The 11,314-nt window shown below is 41.0% G+C and overlaps 1 long non-coding RNA gene across 2 annotated transcripts; it reads right to left on the bottom strand.

The window, feature by feature from the left end:
* Positions 1–765: 765 nt before the first annotated feature.
* Positions 766–10,545, bottom strand: LOC120755292 (uncharacterized). Of its 2 annotated transcripts, XR_005701712.2 has the most exons (6): positions 10,345–10,545; positions 4,738–4,902; positions 3,977–4,042; positions 3,135–3,313; positions 1,789–1,905; positions 766–885 (listed from the first exon to the last, which is right to left on the bottom strand). It is a non-coding gene; the product is annotated as an uncharacterized LOC120755292 (long non-coding RNA). The 2 variants fall into 2 exon arrangements; XR_005701711.1 differs by lacking the exons at positions 766–885; positions 1,789–1,905 and having other exon boundaries at positions 2,649–3,313.
* Positions 10,546–11,314: the final 769 nt, after the last annotated feature.

Below are 11,314 nucleotides of genomic sequence, written 5' to 3'. Positions count from 1 at the left end.
CCATCTCAGTGGGTTTTTTCACCCTCCAAGATAAACACTTAGAGCTGTGTCAGCCTGTGATGTGATCATTTCTAGGCTAAATGTTTTGCGACTCGAAAAATTATTAACTTTTGCTTTTTTTTATATTCCTTCAAAACAATATATAGACAGAGAAGTTATGAATCATGGAATATCCTGAGTTGGAAGGGACCCACATTATCAAGTTCAACCTGACCCTGCATAGACACTCCAGAATCCCACCCTGGGCATCCCCAGGAATGGTGTCCAAACCCTCCTGGGGCTCTGCCAGCCTTGGGAATGTCACCACTCCCTGGGGAGCCTGGGCAGTGCCCAGCACCCTCTGGGGGAAGAACCTTTCCTGGAAATCCAACCTAAACCTCCCCGGCACAGCTCCAGCCATTCCCTGGGTCTTGTCACTGATCACCAGAGAAAAGAGATCAGTGTCTGCCCTTCATCTTCACCTCCTGAGGAAGCTGAAGACTGGGACAGGTCTTCCCTCAGTCTCCTCCAGGTGGGCAGACTAAGTGATCTCAGCTACTCATCATACTCCTTCCCCTCAAAGCCCTTAATTTTCCTCACTGCTTTTATTATTTACTTATTATTTAAACTTCATAGTGAGCCAGGCTTGTTTCTTTTAATTTCATGCTCATTTGCTGAATTTAAGCCAATCAAAGGAGTCTTGGTGTCAATCTGTTTGTTAATTTTAAAGCACTTTTAGGACAGACTATGAATAATTTCCACAGACAGAAAGTTTCCTATCTTTTCCTACAGTCCCAATGCTGTTACATGAAGTATGTAACGCTGAGTGAATTAAACTTACAAAAGTTGTTTCCTTCCCCAGTAGAAATTCTAACATTTGCTCTTCTGAGAGAGACGTACCTTGGGCTGCATTTGACAAATGAGAAATAAATAAATAATAAATATACAGCTTACGTGTTTCAAAAAGTTGGAATTTTGGCAATGTGTGAAATTTGTTTAGAAAAACCTTTTCGTTGCCAGGTGACGAGGCAAAACATATCACATATGCTTAACAACCAGCTTGTACATATTTTGTCTTTCCAAGGTTTCTAGGGCTGGTCAGGCACAATGATGCATTACAGCTGAAGGAGCTTCCAGCAGGGACAAATGTTTGTCTCCTTCCAAAAGAATTTTCCTAATCCTTAAGAAAAACAACTCAATATTTCTCATTGCTGAATGATTGAGTAAGGATTAATTCTGCTCGAAATTCATCGTATCACGAGTCGCAACATATATTTTGTGTTTGCTGAGGGTGCAAACTGCTGGGGTTTTGGCGCATGGTGTTTGTGAGCATTTCATGGTTTAGTGCAGGCAGCAGTTCTGCTAATACAGATTTCTCACAATATTCTGATATCTTATTCCTGTTCCACTGTCAAGCAGCAGCACAGGCAGCATTAAAACACAAGGATGACCAAGGATCAACGATGATAATGTGCTAAAACCTGTCCCACCATGTTCAAAAGCTACTCTTGGCACAGTCCGAGGACATTTGCATCACTGATATTTCCATTTCATCAACATTTCCGTCCACTGATGCACACTGGAGTTTCAGAGGAATGGAATAATCAGTTATGGTTTTGGTGGAAGCCAGAAAGAGGCAGAAAAACCCCAATCCACACTCAGATTCCCATGAAATCCAGAGGCCCATCCTTCCAATCCCAAACCTCAGCTCTTGCTGTGAGCATTTACACGGATCCCCTGGCCTGGAGTTGTGGTTAATGGACTTCACACATGTGAAATTAATTGTGGGGATAATTCTGAAACAATTACCTTTTCTTGGAATCCCAGTCAACAACTATCCTAATAAATCACGGCGCCGCTCATGTCATAATGACCATCAGTAATCAAACGCATCTGCACACTCAGCCCGTTTGCCGACTTAAAACACTAAAAGGCAAAGAAGAGTTTGGTGCCCAAGTTCCCACATGCCTGACATACAAAAGGGATACAGAGGACCTGACTTCTCTCCTCCAATCACCCTGTGCTACCCACAATTATTAGTTGTTTGTCATTATGCAAACTTGCATCCTAATCCCAATCTCTTTAAAATGTTCATACCTACATACTCCAAATATTCTCTGGGGTTCTTTTTTTTTCCCTTTCTCTCTCCTTTGCTTTGTGTTCCAGTTTTAAGTGTCATTGAAAGAAAATTTCAGCATGAATCATGAGATTAAACTGTTTTATCTCTAATTATCCTTGTCAGGAGATAGCCATAAATCAGTTTTTAAAAAGCATCATAGATTCATTTAGAACAACGAGCCATAATTTTGTTATTTCACTGTTCCTTACAGGAGTTGCTCTCCTGTCCTCTGTGTACCCAGGCGAGCACTGGCTTTTTACAGGTGGATTAGGTACCGAAAATTATGTTCTCCCAAAATTTACAAGCCTGCCACTCCTTTGCTCCATCCTACTGTACCTATTCCCACCTACCCTGGGGGTAAAACCAAGCACATGCAGAAAACTCAAAGCTAAGGAAGTTTCTGCTGGAGAGCACAACTTCTGGAATTAGATATCTACCAGGAGCCCTCATGCCTGCAGATTCCAGTTTGCCCTCCCTGCCAGTAAACCACGCATGCCAGCAAACCAATTTCCTAGAATCCTCATCAAAAGACAACAACAAAGGGCTGTAATGATGGCCAAATCCAATTTATTCAAGAGGGGAAAGGAGACCATACACAAACCTCTCTGCATGACTGTCCAGATGTGCCACCTGTAGCCATTAATATTCACTGGCCCTCCAATGCCTTAAAAATTTAGATTTTATTTATTTTTTGCATCTTTTTTCTTTTTCATTGTGGATTATACCCCTTTGCAGTACAAGACATCCATTTACTCAGTGTAAACTTACACTGTGAGATATGATCCCAGATGAGGTATTGCCTCAAACAGAAGATGAAAAATATTCCATGCATTTTAAACATGAATCCGAGATCATAAGTTACACTAACGTGTAATACATTTCTGCTGTTCTCTGGCAGGAGAGAAAAACAAAACTGGCAGCTATAGCAATTGTATAATGGTAATTATTGAGAGAAATAATTATACAAAAACCTGTTCAAATTATATACAAGATAGGATGACTCAAAGCGAGAAGAATTTAAAGTGATAGTCAATACCTCGGAAAACCTCACTGTGTGACACTAGGCAGCAAAATCAGACAAGTAAATGCATCTGATGAAATCATTCTGCCCTCTGAAGTTTGCAAAAAGTGGGCAAAAAGTAACTGCTTTCATTTGGTGGGAAATTCAGGGCAGGCTGGTTTACCAGGGCGTCTCCCAGAAGCATCAAGGAATTCCTGGACAAAGGAAAGAAGGAAACACTAATGCAATTTTATTCTAAACAGGCTGTAATCAATTCCTTATATTCACTCAATAATCCTCAGCTGCAGGTGGGTTTGGAAAATTAAGCCAGCTCTTCAGAGGTTAGAGATGGAGTGAGGTGTTGCAATGGAGCCAAGAGCCCCTTGAATTGCCACTGTTCAAATCTAAAGTTGTTTCTGTCAGTACCCAAAGATAAAACTTCTTGTTCCAGAGGTTTCCAGCTGTGGTTCTGTGGTTCTGCCCTCAGCCCTCCACCCCAGTGAGTACAACACTGGATGAAACTGCAGCCTCTGAGCGGATCATCCTTGAAAAGGCAAGGAAGCCTCACCACATTGTCCCTCTTTTGGTGGTCTGTTCCTGACTTTCCCATACTGCATTCAAGATTCTTGATATTTGTTCTGTTCCAGACCTTGCTTTTCAAACACCTCTCTCTACTTCAAAAACCTCAGCTTTTCATGTCCCCACCCCTCCTTCCACTTAATTTTTAAACCTCAGTCCACACTTCCAGCAACTGGCCAAAGCCTTTCTCAAGAGAACAGGGTTTTCATTGTGTCTATGGGAAAACATAGACAAATCTTTAATTTGTCTATAATAGCTACAAACTTTTTCCTAATTATTTTTTTAACTTGTTACATTACCTTACATCTGTATTGTTATTTCCCTTCCTTCTGTATCACGTCTGATTTGAAATTGGTGTGACTCAGCTGAGGATTACAAAACAAAAAAAATGTTATTTAAGTTTGTTTTGAGAGTTCCTCACTTTGCCCAGACTGTTCACACAGGCAAAGCACCCCATGCACCATCCTGTATTGGTAATATCTTTTCTTTGTATTGCAAGAAAGATGATAAATTCTTCAGGAAAAATGGCAAAAACTGTTCTGCTGACAAGTCAACTATACACAGTACAACTTGCTCAGATGGTCATATCAAAATTTGCTTTTTCTGAAAAGAAAAAGCTGTTCTTTTATTTGGCAAGGTGGTTCAAAAGTCCAGCTTAGCTCAGTTCTTTTGTGCAGAGCGAAGGGTAGTGAATGGTTCATATCATTTACCGTTAATTCTACCATTTCTTTCAGTATTAAGATATTGTATTTATTTCTTCAATGCACATAATCAGATCACTGCATTCTTTCTAATTAAGTTAGTTTCCTCTCTGCAGTCCTTCAGTGTTATCCTAGGAAACAAAGACAGGGCCATAAAATCAAAAGGCCACCATGGACTCAGACACTGTAAGAGTTGCCCAAATTTAAATTCAAACAGTACTAGGAGGAGGGTAATAATGTACTTAACTTCAATTTTAGGGATTCTCTGCCCCCCAGTGTTATTTTCTTTGGTGGTTTTACCCTCGAGGCAGCTCTGTAGGGTAGTGAGGTGAAATTGCTCCTAATTTAGGGGTACAGACCTGAAGCACAGATTGCAGTTGGTTCACTCGAGATGACACATGGAGTCAGTGCCAGCCTTGGGATCTGGGAACTGCTATTCCCCATCTTCCTCCAGGATGTGACCACCAGAAACAGCTGTCCTTAGGGCTGTAAGTCCTCCTTGGAAACATCATAGGGGATCCTTTCTAACGCCATTAGCAAATTCAGGGAAAATACTCACGTTACTATGGAGTAAAATACAAATCAAACCCCTGCACACAGGTGAGAGCAAGGTGGGAGAAAAGCAGCCCCTTGGGAGATACACTGAGGACTCCAGGAGCAGAAAGAGGATACTTAGCTTCAAGTAGTTTTCTAAATCTTGCCAAAAAGGAAGACATTTAGATAAGATACAGACATGTTGGCTTTTCCTACTTCAGCCCCTGTGTAAGGACATTGCTGAGGTCTTCAAGACCTGAAGTAAACTCAACGATTTTTATATCACTTTTATTGGAAAAAAAAAGAGAAAAATGTTATGTATTTGGGAAGAGGAAAGAAGACTCTCATTCCAGAAAGTCAAGTCATTAATTCCTATATCCCAAGGCAAGAACTCTCACATGGAGGGTTACAAGGTCACCCACACAGCCGCTGGCAGTGTTGTATTTCCCATCTCCTTTGCTGGGGTTAACACCTTCTGCAAAGCACAATCAACTTTTAAGGCACAAGATAAAATTTTAACAGTGCTCCTAATTACTGCCAACGGAGGTAGTTTCTGTGATGGCCAGGAGGGCCTCAGTGAGGGCCCATAAACTCCATTTCACTTGGGTCAGCTATCCATCAGGTGATAACCACTGCTCCTGGCTACCCTCCTGCAGAAAGAGAGATGGAATGGTTGGGCTGGAAGGGGGGCAATAAAGATCATCCAGTTCCACCACATTCCACGGGCAGGGACACCTTCCACTACCCAAAGTTGTTCCAAGCCCCGTCCAAGATGGCCTGAAAAACTTCCAGCCTCATTTGAACCCTAAAATCTACAAGTGTAAGGAAGAGAGACTGCGTTTGACCTGATGGTCATAAAACCATAAAATTGTTTGGGTTGGAAAAAGCCTTGAAGTTCATCTCATTCCACCCCCTGCTATGGGCAGGGACACCTTCTACTATCCCAAGTTTTTCCAAGCCCCATCCAACATGGCCTGGAAAACTTCCAGGGATGGGGCAGCCACAGTTTCTGTGGGCAGCTGTGCCAGGGCCTCAGCACCCTTACAGGGAAGAGATTCTTCCCAAAGACAAGGATGAAGCTGCAATTGCCATGGAACTGTTTATTCTTACAACATATCACAACAGGAATGTATGTCAGGATATCTGGCATCAGTCTTTGGTTAATTTTTGGGGCAAGGACTTTGCTGTTGAGCATATTTTATGTCACTGTGAAATGTATATTCGGTATGTTGCTCGGATTAACTTTTCAAAAAAAAAAAAAAATCCCCACTAGAACAGCAATGAATGGGATTTACAGCTTGAGCTTCCAAGCACCTTTACTGCACAAAAACTGTTTATTAGCACAAGTTTTCCCTTTGTATGTTGTGTTTACTTGTTTCCCAGCAGGGTCTGCTGATGTTAATGGACTCACAGCAGTGCATTCTACTTCTGTTATTACAGGTCTAATTCAGTCATTAACATTTCATTAATGGACTGGCCTCCTCGCTGTTTGCATGGCTGTCTAGATATTGATGAGCTTTCTAGTATAGAAAACTGGTATTTAAGGCAGATTCTTAAAGGTTTATTAAGATGCTCGTGAACCTTCATCGCATTCTGTCATTTATTTTAGCAGATAAAAGCCAAACCCTCAGATGAATTTGCATTGCAAAAGTTTTCAGCACCTGAATAGAAAATTAATTCCATGCGAATACCCCAAGGACAGAGGAAAAAAAAACCCACAAAGATTCCACAGTTACATCACTTGGATACAAATCCTGAGTTCCTGCCTCAAAACCAGTGTGGCTCAGCACTGCCAAGTCCTCTGTGCTCTACCTTGGAGGGAATCGCATTTCCGTGGGACAAATTGATCCCTTTGTCCAAGGGGGTTCTGCAGCTCCACCAGCTCCCAATTTCAGACTCTGAACTGCAGTTTCCAAACCTTCCCACCCCCCCAATCCATCAGGAACAGCCCTACTGGTCCAGTGGAATTAATCAAACTAAGGCTGCTCAGAATAACGAGGCAGTGGCTTTGGGAACCTTTGATGTGATCACCAAAGAGGGGATTCATCACGATTTTTAGAATTCAGTAACTTTCTGGCTTTATCAGCAGTGTATTGAAACCTAAAAACAATCTTGATAATACCTGTACCCCAGTGGATGGTAAATATCCTAAGGAAATTTCTCAAAGGAGGTATGAGGTGCTTCCTTTCACATTTCTGTTTTTTCCTCCACTAAAATGTGTGTTTTCAGGCACCCCAGAGAATTAAAATACACAGCACCGTATCATATGAGTGTCTAATGTAAGTACTTCGTGAAAATTACTAATTTGATGTCATAATTACGCTTGTAATATAAAATTATTAAGCACTGTCATATTGCACAGTAAATGGAGCTTATATTGGTGTAATAAAATGTATTTCAATTCCATTACAATAACTTTATCATAGTCTTTAATGGTACCCAGAGTTAACAAAAATAAGATGCAGCCAGGAAAAACACCACTGAAGAGTACCCTATACTGCAATATTAGGTCACAACAGATATAATTTGTGAGCTTCTTTATGTGCCAGTTTACATTTATGAACACCTGCAACTTATGTTTTCCTGACAAAATGAGATGCTAAAAAGTCGAGGTAGGATTAGAGGCCAGTAAGCAAAATCCCCAGTGTAATTTCCCTTAATAAATTCTGCATTATCCATGCCTTTGACTTCAGCTTTGTAAATGGAGCTATAAATATTATTGATCCTAAATTCATATTTTTTTAAGGATCTTCCTGGCTCATTCAGGCAGGTCTATGCCAGGATGACATGAAAATAGATCTCTTATTATGAAATCTGAAGTTTTTTATCATGATAAATGCAGCAATGTTTGAGCAATCGGAGGGAGGCAGGGGCGGGGAGGGGGGCAACAAGGAAGGAAGGACACTATTTTATTATTAATATGTTCAAATGTTTTTCTCCTCAGTAGAACTGCCCCAGCACAAAATATATGAGCTACTTATTTAATGGGAAGGAAAAAAAAAAAAAAAAAAAAAAAAAAAAAAAAAAAAAAAAGAAGAGGAAAACAAAAATAAAAATGGAAAATTATAAATTATTAGAAAATATTCCAAATCCTCATCTCAACTTTTTTTATTTTGTTTCTCAGGGTAAATAAAATGAAGAAACAAACCACAACTGGAGGGGGGGGGGGAAAACCCAGTCAGCTAAAATGTCATGACTTGCTTCTCTGCAGGTGTCAACTTGACTTCACTGAAATGGCACAAAACTTTGATTTTCTCATCAGGAAAAAATGTTTATTCCTCCTACCAGACCTAACAGATAAGAACACACTGTGTGTAACATTGCATATTTTGATCCTGTGTCTAACTGTTCTTGAGACACATGCTAAAAGTATTTTGTGTGCTTTGCCTCAAATTGTTGTCATGAATTATTGAACTGAGCTGTTACTTTTTCATTAAACTGGCAGCTTTAATAATTTAAACACTGGTCTTTAAGAAACTTACTGTATACTGATGATCTTCACAGGAAGAAAGAGAACCTCCAAATTATTTTATATCTGTCTCAATTTTTTTTTTTTTCCCAGGGTTTTAATGCATTGCATGACTTACCAGGCATTACTGGATGCCTGTATTATTTTAGCACACCAGACAACATTTCTCTCCATTGGATTTGTCATTGAGAATTTGGCTCAGATACTCCTGTAGCCAGGTTTTCCCAGTCATGGGAAACTCAGAGCTTCTGAATGTTCAGGGGCAGCTCACGGGTACAGCTTCAGTTCACCCCGGAAAATGAGGTGGGAAATAACCTTTAAAGTCCTGTATGTCTGTGTGGCCCTGGTCCATTGGATGGCAACCTTCTTGCACCTGAGCAATATTTGCTGCTCCAAAGGAAACCCAAAAACTAAGAGAAGTGTGAAAAAGTTCTGAAGTTATAGCCTGATTCAATAAAACCCCCAACTTGCTTCTCAATTAATATGATTTTTTTTAAAAAGCGTACTTTCTGTGGGGTGGCAATCACTCTCAAACAAAGGTTTTGGAAAATTTTCTTGCAAATCATTGCGCTGGTGGCTTTACCAAGTCCCTTAATCTCCTTCAATTACACTGCAAAACACCAAGCAAAAAAGTGTTCCAAAGTACCTCCTCAAAACCCAGAACAAGCTCTCAACTCCCACAGCCTTATTGGGGTAGAGCTAGAGATGATAAAACTCAGAAATTCTGGGAGTCAGCTGGTGACTGATCCACGGTGATGTGTCACTTAGGTAACACCAATCCTCATTTTGCACAGCACAAACAGCAACAAAGATTGTAAATATTAACTTCAAACACCACATAAAGTATGAATACTCTCCATTGCTACAAATCTTTAAAATGCATTGTATTTCTTTCCACATACGTCCTTGTAGCCTCATAAAACAAACTGTTTCATTATATGGGCTTGTGCATGTACATCACAAAACGTTAGCTACTGCTAAAAGTAAGAAAATAGATTTTGACATTGGAGAACTATTTTCCTGCTCTCCTGTGCCTCTGGATCTAAAGGCAGAGCTGCTCAGCTGTTTAATCTGGCCTGAGTCCAGGACTGCATTCCGTGGTGAGATGCCAAGAGCAGCGATGCCACATGGAACAGGAGCCATCTCCTCCAAACTCACAGTGATCACTGGGCAGTTTGTATTTGAACTGATAGAAAGAACAATTTCATGTTGTTCTCTTGTCTGCTCAAGACTGATTTTCGTTTGGGCAACTAAATTTTTTCTTATTAATCAGAAGATGTACGAGATGCTGTAATCATTTCATTACACAGCGTTTGCCAACCCTTCCATGCCATGTCCACCCAGATTCCTGGCCCTGCCCTCCCTGAGCATGTCTGCAGTCCTGAACTACAGCAGAGGTTCACAAATTGCAGAGGACAGACATTAAATGTGGGTTTAAGTCATACAGACAAACTGTTGAGTGTTGAAATCTAGATGTATATGAAAAAGAAACACTATTTTGCCCATTTTTGCACTTTAACACTTGGCAAAACTGTTGAGGTGGGAAAGCCTGTCTGCTTCCTGTCCTTCAATTTAAAGTAGATGTATGTGATGCCCTTTTAATTAATCCCCAGTCCAGTCTGCTATCACTGTTCAGTTGATTAGCTTGCAAAAATCTAGATGATACAAGATGTAAACATTTAAAGTGGAAAAATCGAGGAGTTTTCTTTGTGGTGTATGAAAAACTACTTACCCTTTAACTTCTCCTCTAATACCTGAAGAAGAGTAAAGAGTCCAGGAAAGAAAGGATTTTCATTAGAGCATAGAACTCAACCAGCATTCAGGTACCACAAGAAGTAAAAGCAAGGAAATTATGTTTATGTTCATTGCTATCACCTGATATCTCAAAAAAATATACAACCGAAATCACATGGATGCAAATAACCAATAAACTGAAGAGACATACAAAGAAATTTTATCTTACCTGGAGCATCTCTCCACTTTTTCTACTGAAGCTGATTCTATTTTAATATGATTTTGGATTTGCTAGAAATATTCAATTTGTTTATCATAGGCAGTATAATTTCTTCTTGATGTGGAGACAATGAAGTACCTCCTGGTGCTTTAGGGACAATCTACAAGCAAATACTTCTTAAACCTGTGACGTCCCCTAGGTGAAAATGAGCTAAAATAGTTGGGTTCCCATTTCCTGGCACTGGAGTTTTTAAATAGCTGTGGGAATGGGGCACACCTGTCATACCAGGTGAACTTGGGGTAATTTTGATGTGTCTCAACACCACCTGACAGGGGCAGGTAGGGGAGGGATGCACACATGCCACGTGAAGGAGGCAACCAGCAGAGGATGGAGCAAGCCCTGGCTCTGAGAAGGCTTTGTCATTCATGTCTCACATGGGACAAGGAGCCAGCAGGAGAACACCAAGGGCACTGTACCCCCGGAGAGCTTCTCCGATCAGACGGATAAAATTCTCCACCAATGGATTGTGGTGCAATCTTGGACCAAGCTGATGTTCTCCTGTTACCAGGTGGACTTTGGGAGGGGCCAGGGGGTGTAGAAGTAACTGCAACACAAGACATGAGGATTTTTGGGTTTTGTGGGTTTGCTTTGGCTCTAACCAGCAGGGCTTTTTTGGGTCTTGTCCTTTTTGTACTGTGGCCCCTCACTCGCCCTCTGGCCGGGTGCCAGGTTGGACACCGCTGCCCTCTGAGCCATGTGTGCAGCACGTGTCCTGCCCTGTCTCTTGCCTGCCCTGCCTCCTTGTGCTCCTTCCTCCTTCTCTGTCTTCTCCATCCTTCCTCAGTAGTAGGACAACTCCCTTTTCCACCCCGATGTCTTGTTTGACTTAATTTCACCCTGGACCGTCTTTTATAAAAGAGCTCTTGGCAGCACCCCCGACTCCTTGCTCAAAAACGATTCTTCCACGACAACAAACAGT

The sequence above is a fragment of the Hirundo rustica genome, chromosome 7, assembly GCF_015227805.2.
Source record: "Hirundo rustica isolate bHirRus1 chromosome 7, bHirRus1.pri.v3, whole genome shotgun sequence".
NCBI lineage: Eukaryota > Metazoa > Chordata > Aves > Passeriformes > Hirundinidae > Hirundo > Hirundo rustica.
This window is presented reverse-complemented; position numbering and strand designations above follow the sequence as displayed.